Source organism: Microplitis mediator, chromosome 9 (assembly GCF_029852145.1).
Source record: "Microplitis mediator isolate UGA2020A chromosome 9, iyMicMedi2.1, whole genome shotgun sequence".
NCBI lineage: Eukaryota > Metazoa > Arthropoda > Insecta > Hymenoptera > Braconidae > Microplitis > Microplitis mediator.
In genome coordinates, this window is record NC_079977.1 from 12,859,455 (window position 1) to 12,878,300 (window position 18,846).

Genomic DNA, 18,846 nt, shown 5'->3' on the forward strand with positions numbered 1-18,846 from the left:
ATTAACAATTATTAACAATTAATTTGTTTCAGTCCGATTTTCGGATATTGATATTTTAACAAATGCCTAAGTCAATTTTAACCTTTTTTAGTGTGACTCCATATCATCAGGAGACACGGTAGTGTCTCGCGCCAAGTACACGATCAAACACATGTATATGTGTGAAGTGTCATGGCGCGAGCCTAACGTGTATCTATACCGTAGACATAGTGATTTTTGGCTCATTTTAGCTCTCATTTTTAAAAACTTTTTTAAAATAATAAATTTTCAGAAAATTCCTTCTCTATTCGAAAGATGATTGATTGTTCGTCTTAAAATTATAAAACTTTATTCATTTTAGTTATGAGAACTAATTATTCAAATAATGAAATTAGGCCGGAAACAAGGCCAGAACTATAGCACCCCCAATTTACACACTTTTATAAATTTTTTCATGCAAAAAGGGCACTGCCAGAGAATAAAAAGTTGTAAGAAATGCCATGATTCAGTAAAACATTGAAATTTTTTTATAGCAATGATTCATTTTTGCGCCACCAGCGGTGCTTCAGTCTGTATTTTTTACTATAGTTTCATTGAGTTATATAGAAATTCTGATATAAAATTCAAACAATCCGTACTTAAATTATCGATATCATACCAGGAGATGACGATCAATAGAATGTAAGAACGTTTTAGATTTCAATGATATAAATAAATCCTTGTTAATGTCTAAGATGAATTTTTTTTATTCATTTCGCATTCAAAGTTTACTTGTATTTTTTTAATGTTTCCTGATTTTGCATACATATATAGATATATCATATGTACAATCAGTGGCGGGTATTCATACCGTACCCGGTTACAAGCGTGCCTTTTACTTCTCTACTTTTAGTACTCTACCAACATACAACTCTCTTAAATAGATTTCTATGCGAAAATATCAATACTAAATATATTTATGTTGCAAAATAATTCTATGTAAAATTATCTCTATGTAAACTTATTCTATTAAGTGTAAATATATGTGAGAATAATTCATGTCCAAAATATCTTTTTAAAATTATAATAAAATACTGACAAAGTCAGGATTCAAATTTAATGTCATTTAAAAAGAAAAAATTATAATTACTTAAATCATTATTATTGTATTAGTGTTGGAATTTTATGGTAGCGCCACGCGATTGCTGGTGGTAAGACACAAAATCATTCGTAAAACTTAGTTTTTTTTTTTTATGAGAGAAATTTTGAAACTGACTTTGGTCAACATAGAAAAATTTTTAAATAGAAAAATTTTTTCATAGAATTGTTGTGTCATAGAGATATGCAGAATAGAGAAATATTAAGGAGAGTTGTATAGTTATGGAGAAATTCCATAATATAAATATCTTAACACCTAATTCTGTCATATTATAGTAAATTTTGTAGAGACTTAATTTTTATAGAGATATATAATGTAGAGATATTTTGGACATGAATTATTTTCGCATATATTTATAATTAATAGAATAAGTTTACATAGAGATAATTTTATATAGAATTATTTTGCAACATAAATATATTTAGTATTGATATTTTCGCATAGAAATCTATTTAAGAGAGTTGTATGTTGGTAGAGTACTAAAAGTAGAGAAGTAAAACCCTGTGGAAAAGGTCTTATAAAATCTCATAAAAAAAAAATTGGCTATGAGAAAACGATCAGTATTTGTCCACGAAAAATCTCAAAAATTCTGATACAATTATTTTCTCATAGATGGTGCATCAAAAAAATTTTTTTCTTAAAATTCTTATATAAATTATCAGAATCTATAAGAAACAGAAGCTGTAATATTGTAATTAAAAGTATTTATAAGTTTTCGAAAAATGTAAAGTTTACAATTGAGTAGATTTTGGAAATGAATAAGATTGTATGAGACGATTTCTAAAGTAATCATACAAGATTTGATACTGATTAATCAATGTGAGTACAGTTATTTTCCATATAGTTTATATGCTAAATTATTGAATTTTTTAGCATGAATTCAAAAAGTTTCTATTATGTATACTCAAGAATATTTGTATGAGTATTTACGCGGAAAATCTTTAGCAATCTATTCACGAAAAATCTATGAAATTGAGTCCGTTTATTTATTCATCAAATTTACTCAAGTAAACATTAATATTAAATATTAAAGTCATGATGTATTATGGGATATACCATAGTACAACCCAAACAGGTACTTGTTGGTCTGTCAAATGACAGGAGTACTCGAATAAAATCGTATTGAAATTTGGAATATAACACTTCTGAAATAAATGTCTTACCAGGGACACTACAAATCGTAGGCGCGATCTCGTGGCGAGCACCGAACTACTCCCGCTGCTGCTGCCTAGCACCGGTGACTTTCCCCTTCTCCATATCGATCTTTTCTCCCGAGAAATTTTTTCTCTTGGCTTAAACAACTTTTGTTATTTTGGTCGGAGAATACAAAAAAACTTGCGTGAAAAGAATAGTACTTGTTCCGAGAAATTTTATTCTGTTGAACCAAAAAAATGCAATATCACTACAAAAAAATAATGTATCTTGCACCAAAAAAAAAAAAAAAATGGGGCAAGATACATTACTGGGTTTGTAAAAAATCACATAAAAACTTATATTTTCACTCATCTCAGAACAGTTAAAATACTTAAAGTACAAGAAATAGTGATAATATTAGTATTTTGGGTGTAAATTCTTATAAAACAAAAATGAAGTTAAGCAATTATTTTTGAATGAATCTGATAAAATTAATATTTTATGTGAATGGAAATTATTTATAAAATCTCATAAGTACTCCATAATATTTTATAAGTAATAGCCTTCTAACTAAAACTTACAAAAACTCATAAATCACATAGCTTTTAAATTAAAATTAAATCTTTTAAGTTTTTACAAGTTAATTCGATTATAGATTTTCTTACTAATTCTCATAAAATTTTTATGAGAAAAAGGTCTGCATTTGTCCATGTGATTCCTGATTCAATCTCATAAAATTTCGAAGAAATACATGTTAAATATTTTCTCATAAAATATGACAAATATTTTATGATATTCAATAAGATATTATCTCCTAGGATAACTCTTACTAAAACTTATAAATTCTGAAAATTTCGTATAAAAAAATAATCTTATTGAGATTTTGTAAGTATTATAACATCGGAATTCGCCTGATCAATTCTTATTGAAAATACATTAGAATAAACTGTAACAATCTTATAGAAATGAAAGTACTTATTGAATCTCATAATCGTTGGCGGAATCCGAGTCACAAAATCTCATAAATTAAAAAATCTTACTCATTCTTTTAAAAATCTAGTACGGAAATCATGATAGGAAAACATCAAAAGCTTTGACTCATAGATTCTCATAAAAATTCATATGAGAATTTTTTTAAATCTCATAGATATTTTCGAAGCTCATAGATTCTCATAAAAAATATTCAATATCTTATCAGAATTTATGAGAGCTTTTCCACAGGGAAGGCACGCTTGTAACCGGGTACGGTCAAGGTTACTAGATATAAAATCGTGATGCGGCAGTTGTTAATATTAATATTAAGAGCTCAAACTTTCACAGTATATTTTTTTTGTCATTTCCAACAATATTTTCGATATAATGAAGAAAAAAACAATTAGTCGATTTTTTTGAATCAGTTTAATATTTATACATTAAATTGTCTACAATTTGAGAATAAAAAAATACTTAACAATTTTTCAAGTCAAATTAACAATAAATGAACATAAAATTTGCCTGAAAATTGACGACAACTTTTTTCTAGACAACTTTTGAAGTGAATTTTCATTCTAATTCGGGCAGTAAATTTACGTCGTATTCAATAGCAAGTTGCATACAAATTGTCGTCAAATATGGAAAAGTCCGAAGTTGACGGAAATTTGATGAAAAATTCAACGAAATTTTTGTAAGTAAATTTTTGCTAAAGCAAACTGTGCTGTTAGGGTGTTGTCATTGGCTGTCTTTGACCAAACCTACTGTTACGGCGTAACATGTCAAATTCCAGAAACAACTAAAGATTTAATAATTAACAAAAAAAATAATAATAAAAGAGTATATTATATATTCAAGGTCAGATGATTGTTGAGACTGTTGATGTGAAACAAAAAAAACGAGACCCCAGATAAAATAAAAAAAAAACAGATTAAAAATTGGAGACGCAATATTCTAAGGTACTGACGAGAAAATAAATAGAATAACCATTCATAAACTACGTATCATGAAACAACTATAACATACCGCGACTGGAAATATAAATAATAAATTTAACGTTCTACAGATAATAGACCTCATAGCCACCTATTCATAACCACATGAGAGAATTATAATAGCCCAGCGGGTAACGACAAAAAACGCGAGATTAGGATAAAAACTTATCCACCGACTGGCTAAACAGTATAGATCAGTCAAGGAATCTACTATTTCGTTTCCCATTATCTTTCACTAACACACATATAGGAATATAGTTTTGCCTCTAATAACCCAACTAAGTGTTGTATTTGACGCTTGCGCTTTCACGGTCTCTTCTCTTGACGCGTGCCATCATTATAAATTCTCCTTATTTGGGGATACGTGCTGCTTGACCCATCTTCTACCGCCCCTCCGTAAGATGTATCCCTCCGCTTCTCATTAACACATATGATATTATCCCTCGCAGATTTGAATCACGGTGGAAACACCGTGGAAGTGTAAACACCGTGGATCCACCGTGGTTACACGGTGGGTTTGTTCCATTTCACCACCGGGTATACACAGTGTATCCACTGTGATTACGCGGTGTATCCACCGTGATTCCACGGTGGCTCTGTGCTATTTCACCACCGTGGTTCCACGCTGCATCCACCGCGTAATCACAGTGAAAACACCGTGTATACACGGTGGCAAAGCCACCGTGGAATCATGGTGGATACATCGCGTAATCACAGTGGTAAAATGGAACAAACCCACCGTGTTTCCACCGTGATTCAAATCTGCGAGGGATCCCAAATTTCCACTTAGAATAACTCGATAAATAATTGAAATAATTACAACCTAAAAACGCCATAATAGTCCGCATTTTTACCTTAATTCATTGAACCAAGAATAATATAAATTTTTCTCATAATTATCCCATAATAATTACAAATGTCATGAAGCTCCTTTATACTAGTTCTATGAAGACTAGCCTCACGCCCTTCTACGTAATGTATCCCTCCGCTTCTCACTAACACATATGAAATTATCATTAGTTCCCACTTTGAAAAACTCGATAAATAATTGAAATAATTATAAATTAAAAATGTCATAGTGATCCGAATTTCCACCTTCATCAATTAAACCAAGAATGATATAAATCTTTTCCATAATTATCTCATAATAATTAAAAATATCGTAAGACGACTTTACATTAGCTCTGTGAAGGTCAGCTCAAGCTCCTCTACGTAATGTATCCCTCCGCTTCTCACTAACACATATGAAATTATTATGAATTACCACTTTGAATAAATCGATAAATAATTAAAATAATTATAAACTAAAAATGTCATCGTGACCCGCATTTCCACCTTAATTAATTAAACCAAGAATAATATAAAAATTATTCATAACTAATCCATAATAATTAAAAATATGAATAACATCTACACCAATAGTGATAAAAAGAAATAATTATAATCAATCGAAGATAATAATAAGGAGATTAATAATCAATAAACACCTATGCTTTAAATCTAATTAATAATCCGTAATTAATAATTTAAAATAGTCCCTATCTAATAACATGGAGAACGGGTGTATTCTTCTTGGTGGGGACATTGTTCTAGAAGCTTCTACCCGAAATGGTCACGTACGCCTTTATCCCACACCACGCCCCGCAATTCGTCAAATCTTCCAAATAACATTAGTTTTTGGTAACAAATCTCAAATCAAGGTCGCGCGTGTTACCCCTCGCCTAGGAATGCGCCTATAAAAGCTGCCGCGAATTAGTCCTCTGCGCCCATTAATTATCAAGCTCTTGATTACGCGAAACCTTAATCCTTTAAATATCGAATTTTTATTTCTTGCTCGAGTCGTTATAATATTAAATTCAGAATTTATACAATTTAAATAGAATCATTTTAATTAAAAATAATTTCGATTTTTAATTCGTTTATTCAATATTATAAATAATTTAAATAATTAAATTATTTCTATTGAATATTATTGCTGCTTAATTTTTATTATTCACATTTAAACCAAATTTCGTCCTATTAAAAGTATATTCAGACAGATTGTCAATTACCCAGTATACGTAAACCCCTTTGCTCATTCACATCAACAAGCATCAACCTTCAAGAACCGTAACCAACCATCAAGCCACCCGACAACATCTCATCCTAAATCGAATTTCAATCTCAACAATTTCATACGAGTCGAATTCTAATCAACGATCTGGTCTCCAGCTCAGCCAAAATCTTGTATCCTGATATATTGTTATATTAAATAAACCAACTGTAAGTTTAATTAATTGTTCATTTATCTAGTGATAAGACACATCCATTCACCTCGTACATCCTATCTTCATATATTGACATACTCGACACTAAATAGCGAGGTCCCCGCTACCCGAGTAAATGGCTTAAGTGCTTTGACTCAAAATTAAGGGACTAAAAAACGTGTTTTCGTCATCTCGGACGTAACACCTACCTAATAGCACAGTTTGTTTTAGCAAAAATTTCCTTGAATTTTTCTTCAAATATCCGTCAACTTCGGACTTTTCTGTTTTTGACGACGATTTGCATACAACTTGCTAAACAATTAGACGTCAATTTACCACCCGAATTAAAATGCAAATGTCATTGTCTGACAGTAACACTTTTAGTCAAGTTGAATTCAAGTTACAGACAATTTACTGTCATTTTAACCGTAACTGTTTGCTCTCAACATTTTCCTTCAAGTTGGCTTCAGAATACGGCAGTGGCTTGAACTTCACTTGCGGTTATGGTGACTATCAGGGTACTTCCCTAATAACCACTTTAGCTTGAAATTGACAGTAATTTGACATTGAAATTGCCTGAATTTGCTGACATTTTTACAGCAAAAGTTGGAAAGAAAAATTTGCGGTTAATTTTTCCTCAATTTAAAGGTTAATTTTTACAACAAAAAAAAAAGGCCATTCGGCAGCCGAAATGGAAGGTAGATTTTCCAATTAATCTATATAAAAAGTTTCATACATACATATCTTGTGATACATGTTAGTGTATAGTCATGATATGAAATTAGGCTCGTTTTCTAAGAGTGAGAGTAAAAAAAGACAACGACTATTTTCGATAGAGAACTTCAGATAGTTGATTTGACAAAACATTATATAGGTAATGTACTAAACTAACCTTCACGTAAACAAAGTATAGTAATTTTAATTAGTATGAGATCATAATTGTAATTACTATTACGATAGCAAGATCAGTTATAATTATAGGACGTACAGGTACGATTGAATCAGCATAAATAATAAAAAAAATACTTTTAAAATATTAAATAGCAGTGAAATTTACAGGTTACTTTGTTCACACTATAATACAACTGACAAAATTGTATTATAATGGGAAATGCATAAGTTATGTGAAATGAAAACAATATTTTCAACAATTTTTGATTCCATTAAAATTTCTAAGGCTATCAAATTATTGGAAGAAATGGTCAAAACATTAAGTTTAAGGTCTTTAATTAAAGCTTATTAGACAAGCTTTCAAATACTTTTTACTGGAATTGTCTATCAGTTTTAGTTTTAATGTTATATGAACTTCAACAGTGAATAAAAACTGATTTTTTCGAAAACTCGTGGAAATTTCAAACAGCCATAACTTCACAACTATTCGAACGATTCAGCCCATCTTTGAACTTGATCAAGATAATCGCCTATAGAATAAGTGTGGAAAATTTCATTAAGATCCGATAAGAACTGTAGGTGCTATCGTAATGACAAGACCAGTTATAATCATACGTCGTAGAGGTACATTTGATACATCATAAGTTATAAAAGAAATACTTTTAAAATATAAAATAGCTGTGAAATTTACAGGTTATTTTGTGCACAATTAAATACAACTGACGAAATTTGATTATAATAGGAAATGCATAAATGATGTTGAATGAAAACCATATTTCCAACATTTTTTGATTCCATTAAAATTTTCAAGGCTATCAAATTATTTGAAGAAATGGTCAAAACATCAAGTTTAAGGTCATAAATTAAAGCTTATTAGACAAGCTTTCAAATACTTTTTACGGAAATTATCTATGAGTTTTAGTTTTAAAGTTATATGAACTTGAAAGTGGATAAAATTTTTTTTTTTTGAAAAATTGTGGGAATTTAAAACAGCCATATCTTCTAAACTAATCGAACGATTTAGCCCATCTTCGAACTTAACCGTGGTAATCGCCCATAGAATAAGTGTGAAAAATTTCATTAGGATCCGATAAGGATTCTAGGCGCAATCGTGTTCTCAAAACTCGGTTCTATTACATATATATATATGTTGAAAAATTTATATATTTATGTATATATATATATATACATAAATATATAAATTTTTCAACGAATGGTATTTTCGAACTCTACTCAACTAATTATGATAGGTTGTGACAAAATTCCTTGAAAAATCGACCATGAGGACAAATACAATACCTAGATTTTTAAAAAAATCTACCTAAAAAGTCTGTAATGTTCGTTCTTACCATTACTGAAGATAAGCGAATTTATACATAAAAATGTCTACATGACGGTAAAATACTTTACAATTTTTCAAGTCAACCATAAATTGATGTAAAAGTTTGCCTGAAAATTAAAGATAAATTTTTTCTAGTTAACTTTTGAAGTAAATTTGCATTCTAATTCGGGTAGTAAATTTACGTCAAATTGTATAGCAGGTTGTATATAAGCTATCGTCAAAAACGGAAAAGTCCGAAGTTGACGAACATTTGACTAAAAATTCAAGGAGACTTTTGTAAGTAAACTTTTGTCAAAGCAAACTGTGCTACATGGAGACTTCAGAAGTCTCCATGCTGTGCTATAAGGGAAGTTTCCTCATGTTATGTCCTCAGTGGCCTCAAGTGCCTCCACCTATTAATTAATTAGTGAACTTAAAAAACATAAATTGGCGTGCATTTAACTTCCATTTGAAATTTACATATTGAGATCTTACAACATTTATTGCATCTTATCAATAATTAGTCGATAATTAAAATAATAAATCAATCTATTACATACTTATTAGATTATCTATTTAGATTATAAGAAAGTTGGAATAAATAGATAAATAAATCATTATATTGTATTCGGAAAAATATAAACCTAGTTTAAGTGGTTTTGGAATGTTTCCTGTCACCCGATACCTAAAACCGTAATAACACGCATAAAAATCAGAAGTAGACCCTTTTTTAGTTTGAATCCATTGAGATTCTGAAAAAAATGCATTCCATTGGGTCAGAGAGGGGCGGAAGAGTAAGTAGTTGGCACCATATGCTAGTTGTAATAGGTGGAAGGTGCTGAGAGGTCAAACTACTAAGCCATTTGATGTTTTAAATTACTAATAGAAAAGTCCGACGTTGACGGATATATTTGACGTTAACTTTAAAGGGAACTGTCGTTATACAACTGCAGCTCTTTGTCTTATAAAAATTAATTAATCAGGTTATGATATTTAGCAGTACAAAATTACTACAATTGTTAACAAACAATTTTATTGTTTCTACAAGATAATACTATCAACAATATAGGCTGTGACGTTACATTGCCGAAGGGATGGAGTTGAAGTTTGGAGTACGTGGGAGTCTGTGTGATAGTGAGAGAAAAAAGTGAGTATGTGTGTCGAGTTGAGTTTAGTGGATAATGAATAGAGAGTATATGGAGTATAAATGTGTATGGTAAGATAAGTGTGCGATAGAGTACGTGTACGGTATGGGGTATGTTTCTGGAGTGTCTGTGTGATGGAGCGTGGATTTAACGGGGGAGGTCTAGCTGTGTCGCGGATAGTGGCCAAGATAACGTGCCTACCGACCAGTGATGACGACTAGGTCTAGGCTTAGCCCTCGGGATTGACGTGGTGATCGCGGAGGTGCGACTGAGATGTCGCCGCCCCTTCGTGGTGGTACCCGGAGTTAGCTGGGGTACGTGTACGGTTATTGGAGGGATGTCAGGCCTCGTTTGCGATGCTCGAGGAAGCCAAAAATTCGCTAACTTCGGATATCACGGGGAGTGACATTACGGGAAGGCCCGTGAGTCCACGGCTTGTATGCTTGTGAAGGTAAGAATGGATGGAGAAGCGAGAATGTGGGATTGAAAGAGATGGAGTGGAGTAAGCGAGTTAGAGTGGGAGATTATCGTGGAACAGTTGTGCAAGTACCGGCGAGTAAGTAAGTTGAGACCTGGCGTCGCTCGTGAATGAGTCGACCCAGTGGTCGAGTTTGGAGTCTTAGGGTAAGCGGTGGCGAGTCGGAGAGTCGCCATGGTGGACCTCGAACGCAACCCTGGACTTTTCGTCGTTTTGGAGCCTGTAGCCCTGTATATGGTGCTCTTGGAGCCGTCTGTCGCATTAATTAATTGTCCCAAATTACCGCAGTATTTATTTATATTTTATTTTGTAGTTTATCTAGTAGTGCATTAAGTTTGTGATTTGTCGTCGTCGAGAGGTTCCCGATGTTGTATCCAGGTATTTATTTGCGTGATGGACCGAGAGTACTAGACCGCTGGTCTTTTGGGCCCTCCGCGTCACTCTCGCGTCATCTTTCTTGTATTTTATTTAGTTTTGTTTCGCTATTTTATGTCTTTTGTACACTGCTAGAAGTATTTATTTGAGCCAAATAAATATTTGTTAATAGTTAATAAATGATTTATTAAATGAGATTTATTTGGGCCAAATAAGCCATTTCTTAATAGTTAATAAATGGCTTATTTGAATAGAAAGAAATGACACGTGATGTTAATTAAGTGAGGCTATGACAAATGATTTATAGGACTGTTTAATTTTATTTTTTTAAAGAAAATAATACACACAATTAATGTTAATTAAAGATAAAAATTATTATACATAAGATATAAAAAAAATGAAATATTATAATAAATTTTTACTAACAATCACACTCATTCCATTCAAAGTTATAACCTGAACTTCATGTGTCATTTCTTTCTAATTCAAATAAGCCATTTATTAACTATTAAGATATGGCTTATTTGGCTCAAATAAATCTCATTTAATGAATCATTTATTAACTATTAATAAATCTTATTTGGCTCAAATAAATACTTCTAACAGTGTATTAGTTAATAAATCGGCTTCTTTCGCATTGAAAGAACCGCGACCCTCTTTCCACAACCTAGCATACTGAGCGCGCCAGGACATGCCGCTACCACCGGTCATGTCTCTCATCTCCAAAGGGTATAGTTTTTAGGTTTTAATTTACGTGTACGTTTAGACCGGTTGCCGATACCGGGGAAATAAAAGTCGGCTGGCGCCCGTCAGGATCTGGAGGAGATGAGAGGGGTGATTGGTGGGCGAAGTGTAACGTAGCCCAATTTCGTGTAATTGGAGTTTTAAGTTTTTGGAGTAAATTTATTGAGTAAGAATTTTGCGTAATTATTGGGTTTAATTGAGTATAAGAATATATTACGTTACAAGGCTCACTTGTCTTAAATTATAAATCGATTTCTAATAGTGTATATTAAAATCATTAACAATCAACATGACAAAAAAAAGACAAATTCTACCAAAAACAGATTCTCTGTATAAAATCGCGCCAAGTACACGTTTAAAATGTCTTACAATTAAGAAAAGATTCTTTTTACAAAAAAAATAAATCAAATCGAAAAAATACCAAGTACCTAATATAATTCAAAATCATGAAAAACATTTTTATAGAATTGAAAAAAAAATTGAAAAAAAAAATTTCAATGTACGTGGTGTGCCTTTAAACTGGAAAAAAAAAGAAAATTCAATTTTATTAGAAAATAATTTATATGCGAAATCAATTCTCGAAATTAATTTTGCTTGAATAAATTTAGTAATGCACACCAAGTACATTGAAATTGTTTTTTTCAATTCTATAAAAATGTTTTTCATGATTTTGAATTATATTAGGTACTTGGTATTTTTTCGATTTGATTTATTTTTTTTGTAAAAAGAATCTTTTCTTAATTGTAAGAAATTTTAAACGTGTACTTGGCGCGATTTTATACAGAGAATCTGTTTTTGGTAGGATATTTATATACACATATATTTCACACGTAAAAAAATAATCACTAGCTGTTACCGATTTTTCTCAGTAGCTGCTAGTGAAAAAATCTCAACCAACTAGCGATTAATGATCGTTAGGTGTTATCGATTATCGCCTGTAATGATAGCTAGCGATTGTCGTTTCCCGCGTGCGCGCGCATGCGTGTGTGTGTGTGTGTGTGTGTGTGTGTGTGTGTGTGTGTGTGTGTGTGTGTGTGTGTGTGTGTGTGTGTGTGTGTGTGTGTGTGTGTGTGTGTGTGCGTAAAAATTTATGAACTTTTTTCTGTCGCACAATATCTTTGAATAAAGTCGATTTTAGTGTACTTTGCGGCGATCGATAGTTTATCACAACTTAGAAATGATTAGATTTTAAAATCAATCGGCTAAGCAGATTTCAAGTTATTGAACAAATAAAAATCAAATATACAATTTTTCATGTCATTTTTGTATATTTCAAAAAAACTGCTCAACCGAATTGTCTCAAAATTAAATCATTTATAAGTCTGCATCAGACCTCTTGTCTGCCACCAGATTTATCGAAATTGATCAAATAGCTTAAGAGATATAGAATGACAAAAATTAATTTCTTCTGTTTGAATTCGAGTGTAGATCTTTGGAATTAATTGACTAATTTTAATTTGTCTGATTACGGCGTTTGAGAAAGTTCTCTATACACGGAAAAAAATGTGTAGTTAAATTTACTACAATTGGAGTTCCATTTACTACACTGACTAGTAATATATAGGATAACTACACGTTTAGTAACAGTTACTAGTACACTGTGGTACACAACCTGTAGTACCATTTACTACAGTAAGTAGTAATAAGAACTAGCATTAAAGAACCACTGTGATTCATTTTACTCCACAACATAGTAGAATATATTTTATTCGTAATGTATTAATTAAATATCTGTAAGTTAACGATCATTAGTTTTTATGATATTGAAAACGTTATAAAAATATAAAAAATAATCTTAGATTCTTCGGACTTACAGTATATCAAATTAAAATGATATAAAAATGAATTTATTAATGAATAACTTAAAATAATAAGGACTCAAATTTCAAAAGCATACTTTTTATCAATACCTGATAAGGATAATTTTAAAAATATATTTGTAATCTATAAATTCTCGTATAAGCATAAACTTAGAATAATTAAGTATTAATTTTTATTAATAGAAAATGTAAAAAACATCGTTTTAAAAGTTATAATTCTAATAAATAACAAATACTCAATAGGCAATGATTTAAAAAATTGCATTAAAATCACGATTCACTGATAAGAGCATAGAAATAAAATTTAATAAGAGTCATTTAGGAAGAATCCCGATAAAAAAAGATTTTGTATAATTATATATAATTATATATAAGTCCATATATAATCAGATCTGAAAATTGGCCAGGCCTGATCATATATAATCATATATGATTAGATATAATCATGCATGAATGAATATAGTCATTTTTAAAATCTCATTGAAAATATCTGTAAATTATTAATTAAGTGATTTAATTAAGATTTATTGTCTTCATTAATATAAATGTTGGTTAAATTAAAATTACAAAAAAAATTAAAATTACTATTAATAAACTATTAATATAATACGGGGTCACCCGTCCAATTAATGACCCACGTCGATGCTGCTTAACTCTGGTAATCGCTTGATAGTAGTCTGGTCCTCTCGTCTGCTATGCACTTATAATTAAGGAAAATTTATGGCATTACTTAACCCAAATAATGAAATTGATACATCCTACGTAAATAATGCACCTAATGGATTTGGTTTTGTATATAAATTACAATAGAATTCATTAGATAGTTATAATCAAATCTTTTTATCTATAGATATATAAACTTATAAATATCCATATATAAATCGATATCTATTTATACTTTTAAAATTCTGCCGAAACCTTTGAACATTTTTTACGTAATGGGGATTTAAGTTTGATTGATAGCTGACAAAATAAAAATTAAATGACATTAATATTAAAATTGTCACATTATGTTAAATATATATATTGGACCTCTATACATAATTAGATATTTATAGGTTTCATATCATTAAAGTCTGATCATATCTAATCATATATAGACATATATATAACTACAGATAAGTTTATATCAGTCGTGTCTGATCAGATCTAATTATATATAGACTTATATATAATTAGACCTGATCATATATAGGCTTATACATGATTATACCTAGCCTTCATCATCCAGGTCTGATCAGATCTAATTATATATAGACTTATATATAATTAGACCTGATTATATATAGGCTTATATATGATTATATCTAGCCTTCATCAGTTAGATCTAATTATATATGTCTATGTATAATTAGACCTGATCTTATATAGACTCCCGGGAAAAAATGATTTTGCCTAATTATATATAATTATATATAAGACCTTATATATAATTAGATCTAAAAATTGGCCAGGTCTAATTATATATAATTCATATATAATTATATATAGGTTATATATGATTATATATAATACGTTATATATAATTAGATCTGAAAATTGGCCAGGTCTAATTATATATAATCATATATAAGTTATATATACTCATATATAATTAGATATGATTATGTATAATACATATATATCATATTTTATATATAATTAGATCCGAAAATTAGGCGGGTTTAATCATATATATGATTATGTGTAATTTATGTACAATTACGTATGTTCATGTACGATTAATATTGAAGTATTCAGAGGGAAGTTTATTATTTAATTATACGTTTGCAATTATTCATAACAAATTATATTTCCCTCAAAATATAAATACAGAGTATAATTAACGACTGTGCTACTACATATATTTATTTTTGTTATATAACATTTTATTATGTATTTATAGATAGATAATACAATCATGTCATTAGACTATTAGTACTTACAAACGTAAATTACTAGAATCATTTTTACTAATATATTAGAGAAATTAAATATATTCTATAAATAAAATATTAACTTATATATATATATATATAAATAATTAATTTATATTTGATTATATATAAATCTAAAGATCTAAAATATAATAAAAATTACTAAATATGGGTCTATATAGGTCAGGTCTAATCAGATCTAATCATATATAGACCTATGTATAACTATATATAGGTATATACTATTATATATACTATTATATATATTCCATATACAATCATATATAATTAGGCAAAATAATTTTGTCCCGGGATATAATTAGATCTAATTATATATAAGGCTATATATACTTATATATAGGTCTATATATAATCATATATAATTAGGCAAAATCATTTTTTTCCCGGTATAATTAGGTCTAATTATATATAAGGCTATATATACTTATATATAGGTCTATATATAACCATATAGATTCTATATATAATCATATATAATTAGGCAAAATCATTTTTTTCCCGGTATAATTAGGTCTAATTATATATAAGACTATATATACTTATATATAGGTCTATATATAACCATATATATTCTATATATAATCATATATAATTAGGCAAAATCATTTTTTTCCCGGTATAATTAGGTCTAATTATATATAAGGCTATATATACTTATATATAGGTCTATATATAACCATATATAATTATATATAATACCATATATAATTATATATATTCCATATATAATCATATATAATTATATATAATTAGGCAAAATCATTTTTTCCCGGGCTTATATATGATTATACCTAGCCTCCATCATCCAGGTCTGATCAGATCTAATTATATATAGGTTCATATACAATTATATATAATTCCATGTATAACCATGTATAATCATATATAATTCCATATATGATTATATATAATTATATATGATATCATATATAATCATATATACTCATATATACTCATATATAATCAGACAAAATCATTTTTTATCGGGATGACACACAGAAAAAAAAAAATCTTGACTCAAGAAAATTTTTCTTTAACCAAGAAATTTTTCAGCGAGTGGAATGAAAACCGGAAATTTCTTGAACGAAGTTAAATAATTTCTTGAATTTTAAATCTTCAATTAAGAAAAAAAATTCTTAAGCCAATACATATTTCATACTTGGTCCAATAATAGAATTACTTGTTTTAAAAACTTACAGTTTTTAGTTTAATAATAATTTTTCTTGACCTGAGTGTGTTACTTACTTAAACCAAGAAATAAAAATATTTAGTTCGAGAAAGTTATACACTTAATTAAAGAACTATGATGTTTTGAAACAATAAACGGTACGAACTCGAACTAAAAATAAAGGGAGTTGATTCAAGAAATTTAAACTCTTGGTTTGAGTATAGTGTACTTTCTCTGACCAATCACACGAAAAATCTCAAACCAAGATTACTAGAGTCTCAAGCCAAGAAAGTTTTCTCTTGGATTCTCACTCATAGGTGCTCCCTCCTTCGCACCCGAAGGAATGAATACTCCCCACTCTCTCTCTTTCTCACACTAGCGCAGCAAATAGATTTTGAGTTCACCTTTTTATTTTAAATAAATTAAAAATTAAATAACCAAACTATATTATTATAATAAATTAATTGATTAATGTAATTAAATAATATTGAATAATTTCTCAAGTTTTTTTGTAATTAAATTTGTTTTTTTTTTTTTAACTTTTTTATATTTATGTCAAAATTCATTTATGAACGAATCATACAATCCGTTCAGTATTTTGGTAAAATGTCAAAACTAACATTTTTCTAAATTATTGGCGATAACATTTGTAATATTAATTCTGGGTTTAGGATTTAAAAATGTGATTGACCATAAGCCAGTGTGGTTCAGTATATGTGGGCAAAGTAAACGTAGTCTAACAAAGGCTGGGATGGCTTAGTTGGTAAAGCTCTCGCGTGACGCCGAATCGATCTGGGTTCGATTCCTCGGTTAAGCGATAATTGTTTTTTCTCAATTTGTTTAAATATTTAACTTATTGCGAAACTTCCCCATCCCTTATAAATGCTTCTGATACAGTATATATTTGCTTCACAGCATTGTTTGTAATATTTAAACAAAAAAAAAAATTGTTCATTAAAAAAATGAAACAAAAAAAAAATAAAATTTTTTAGCTCGATAGATTTATTTGCTTAATTAAAGAAATTAATTTCTTGGCTGAAAATTTTTTTTTTGTTTGCGACAAATAAAAAAATTCTTGGCCCAAGAAAGTTTCTTCTTGGTTTAAAAAATTTTTTTTCTTAGTACAAAAACTTTTTTTTTTAGCTCAAGACATTGTTTCTTGACTCGATAAGGTAACAGTCTTTAGACAAGAAACAAATTTCTCGAGTTAAAAAAAAACTTTCTTGGCCCGAGAAAATAATGCTTTAAACCAAGAACAAACTTTCTTGGCCCAAGAAAGTTTGTTCTTGGTTTAAAACATTATTTTTCATGGTTCAAAAACTTTTTCGTTTCAGCTCAAGATATTTTTTCTTGACTTAAAAACGTAACAATTTTCAGCCAAAAAAAAAATTTGTTGAATTGAAAAAAAAATCTTCTCGAACCAAAAAAAAAATTTTTGGGACCAAGAAAGTTTTTTCTTGGTTTAAAGAATTTATGTTTTAGACTAAAAAAATTATGTCTTCCGCGAAGGAAATAATTTCTTGATCCAAATAATTTTTTTACTTCAATAAAGTAAGAAATTTCGTTTGGTTCAAGAAAAAAATTTCGAAGACATTTTATTTCTTGTTTCAAGATTTTCTTTTTTTCTGTGCAGGTAATACAAAACAAATTTTTAACTTCCCGCTAAGAAAATTGTAAATTTTCAAAAATTCGGGAAGTTATTGGTTTCGGTCCGATTTACGAAAATCGAATTTTCATCAGATGTCGACGTTTTGAGGTCCTAGGAAGCTATTCTGACTAATTTTACGATTATGTCAGAGTGTATGTACGTACGTATGTAAATACCTGTATCTTTTGAACGGATAAACCGATTTTGACCTTTAAGGTGTCATTCGACGCGGCTTGTTAATATCTTGAAGCTGTAAGAAAATTGAGCTTGATCGGTAGGGCTCATTCAGAGATATTCCAAAAATAAAATTTTCTCAAAAATGTTTTTTTTTGATAACTTTTAATGTGCTTGATGGATTGATTCCAAAATGGATTGGGCTCTAGAGCTTTATAAGCCGCGTCGAATGCCACCTCAACCATCAAAATCGGTTGATTCGTTCAAGAGAAACCGTTGTCGAAAGAATTAAAAAAAAATTTTTTTTTTATTTTTTCTGAAATATCTCAAAAACGACTCAATAAATCGAATTCAAAATTTGATCAGCTTTAGAACTTGATAAAACGCGTCGATTGCCACCTCAACCATCGAAATCGGTTCATTCGTTTGAGAGATATCGTTGGAGAAAAAATGGTGAAAAATATTTTTTTTTCGAAAACAACAGCATGCAAACGTATTTTCGAGCTCGAAGAGCTTGAAAATGTATTCACAATAATGTTTTCGAGGTTCTTGAGCTCGAAAACAGCGGGAAGTTTTGGGGCTGGCCCGCAGGGTCCACTGACAGACCGATTTTTTTGTATTATATTTTTTATATATATATTTATTTTAAATTATATATATTATAATTGCACGCCTCGATTTTTA